At 51.6% G+C, this 3,017-nt stretch overlaps 1 protein-coding gene across 1 annotated transcript in view; it reads right to left on the bottom strand.

Moving 5' to 3' along the window:
• Positions 1-3,017, bottom strand: part of Col23a1 (collagen type XXIII alpha 1 chain) — a 298,678-nt gene that overhangs the window by 769 nt on the left and 294,892 nt on the right. The window lies entirely within an intron of this gene.

Here is a 3,017-nt window from a genome sequence, read left to right as displayed (position 1 = left end):
CCCGCCTCCGCCGCTACGTTAGCCCCGCCTGCGCCGCTACGTTAGCTCCGCCCCGCGCTAGCCCCGCCTCCGCGCTAGCCCCGCCTCCGCCAGCTACGCCAGTTCTGCTCCCGGGCTTCAGTCCTGGCCCCGCTCCCAGGAGCTCCCTTCCTGGCATTCAGTTATTTAAGCAACCCCCGAGCAAGCTCGTTTGTGATTCACGCCACCGCACGCAGATGCTCTGCGCTGGCTCAGGGTCGTACCTCGCCCTTCTCTCCCACCCCTGAGATTTCCCTCCCAGGAACGTGTCCCCAGGTCGCCCTGTTGTGCGGGACTCTGGACTGCGGCTGGGCACGCCCAAGCAGGTTGCCCTTTCTGCTCTTTAGAGTGTGACTCCCTGTGAGGGTAATGACTGGCACCTTGGAAGGACGCAGGCTTTCCCAGCCCGGTCACAGGAGAGCTCGGGGCCACGGTTGCGACAGTCCACGGAGATCACTAGATTCTTGCTAGGCCCAGGCATGGTGAGCTTGACAAGTCGCTACACGAAGGGAATCTTGCAGTGGGCAGATGGTTAGAGGGTTGGGAAACTTATGAGTTCTTCCTTACGTATTGTCCAGGAAACAGGCCCAGAAAAGAAAGAGTTTTGCTCCCAGACACACAGTAGGCCTGCTGCAGAGGTTGCATTAAATCAAGGCCTCCTGAATTCCTAGCACACTGACTGACAAGAGGCCTTGGCCGTTGGGGAGCTAGGAGAGCAGAGATACTCCCTCGAGGGTTGGGCGCTGGGACGGACTACCTCGATGAACCCTGGACAAAGGCTTACTTAGGACTGCCCCTCAGCAGGCTGGGGCAGTCTTGTCCACATGCCAGCTTTCTGCCCATTATCCAATAGCTCATTTCTTCTCTTCCCCACAAAACAACGGCAAAAATGCTCATAGCACGTATTAAAGAACTTTATATTCTTGCATTTCTTGTTTTTATTGTGGTAAAATATACATAAAAAACCATTTTGAAGGGTACAGTTCAGAGGCATGAGTACATTCTCACCCTGTCACTGCCACCCAGCCACAGAGCTCTTCCATTTTCCCACATTGAGTGGATTGCATGTTTTCAACCATAAACTACCCAAGAGTCCATCTTCCTTCCTGCCCCTGGCGCCAGGCTAAATGTCCTCTGTCCATTTTCTGGCGTTCTGTCCTTCAGGACAACACCGGAGGCCAGGAGGGCACAGACTGAGAGGAGAGAAGGGGTGAGCAAGACTTGGAGGTAGAGGGGAGCATGGTGGTGCAAGCCTGTCATGCCAGCCCTGGGGAGGCTGAGGCAGTTAGAGACCACTCGAGGCTATATATTGAGACCCTTTCTCAACAAGCAAGCAAACATACCCTGCCCTCACCCCTTGACTCTAGGGCAGGGTTTTCTCAGCTGGCATTCTCAGGGAGCAGCTTCTCCACTGGACAAGAGTGTCCAGGATTTCAGATGCATGCTAACCTTGACTCTGTCCACTGAATGCCCTCTAAGGATGGGAATCGAGTCAGTCAGCTTCTCTCAAGCCTCAGGTCCATCTGTCCAGGGGGACAGCCATCCTGGTGGTTACTTTAGTTGTCATGGGACACGGAACACTCAAGGACTCAATAAACAGACTCCTCCCTTCCAGAATTGTATGACTTACAGAGAACTGTCCCTCTTGCCAGGGAGACCCAAGGCCTCTCACTCCTTGAGGCTTATTGGTGAGGCAGGGGCATTTCCCAGGGTCTCATCTGGGACCTTGAACAAGTCATTCTCTCTGGCTGGCATAGGACTCTGGCTTTCTATGTCCAATTGCAAGGATACAAGGTATGAAGCCACAAGGGGGCAGCAACGGGCCAAGAATGGTCCATTGCAGCCAGGCTAAGAAAGGAAAGGGAGAACATTGGCTGGCTTTCCACCTCTACCAAGCTCTACTTGCTGCCCACCCATTGTCAAGGGACTGCCCAGCCGATTCCATGCACAGCTAAACAATTCAGAAGATAAATTAGATGACTTCCAAGAGCATGGGTCCAATCCCAAGCCTATCACTCCAGCCTGGCTGTGCATTTCTGAGTAGATGACTACTCACTCTGAGCTTCAGATTTTTAATATGTAAAATGGACATAGTGATACCCACCACTGCAGGCCCTCTCTTTGCAGGGGGAGATCAAGTTCTTAGGTGGAGAGAGGAGTACATTGTTAACTATAGTGTGTGGTGGGCCAGGGAGGCTATTCTGCATCTCCAAAGCAGCCATGGACACCAGTGAGCCACATTGGTCATTTTGGCCCACTGCATCTGTCTTCTTTTTTTAAATTTCTGGTTTCCCCAGTTGATTCTGTCAACTGGCAGAGAGCACGGTCTGCCCACTTATTGTCAGCTCCTCAGGGGGACAGAGGTAGGGACTTGACATAACCTGTGTGTGGCTGGGCCCCTTCTGCTAACTAAGGAATCTACGTGTATGGTCTGGTAAGTGTGCTGTTCTGTAGACCTCAGTCCTTGGAGGAAAGAGGCCAGAGAGACTGTTAACACAGCCTCTTGCTTTTTTCTACGTGCAGAGAGAGTGGTTTTGTCATTTGTGAAATGGGCCCGTTGGCTGGGCATCTCTCTTTACGTTGTTCTAAGGACATACAGAGGGAAGACATGGACTCACTGGGACTGTGGTTACTACTGGGACTTGGAGAGGACACAGTGGGGACACCCAGCACGGGTACTTTGGGGTATCTGACCTGTTCTAGACTCTCTGTGTATTCCACAAAGCTGAATCACACTGAACCACATTTGAATTTTGAGCATTACTGTCTCATGCTACAGATGAGTGGCAGGAGGCATTATTTAAGATGCTATAACAAAGGCTAAGAATGTAGCTTAGGTTCGAGGCCAGCCTGGGCTACCAAGTGAATCCCAGGAAAGATACAAAGCTACACAGAGAAACCCTGTCTGGAAAAAACAAAACAAACAAACAAAGAAAGAATGTAGCTTAGTTGGTAAAGTGCTTGCCTAGTATGCATAAAGCCTTAGGTTCAATTCCCAG

This window comes from Onychomys torridus, chromosome 8, assembly GCF_903995425.1.
Source record: "Onychomys torridus chromosome 8, mOncTor1.1, whole genome shotgun sequence".
Taxonomy (NCBI): Eukaryota; Metazoa; Chordata; class Mammalia; order Rodentia; family Cricetidae; genus Onychomys; species Onychomys torridus.
The sequence above is the reverse complement of the archived record's forward strand: the minus strand, read 5'-3'. Positions and strand labels throughout refer to the sequence as shown.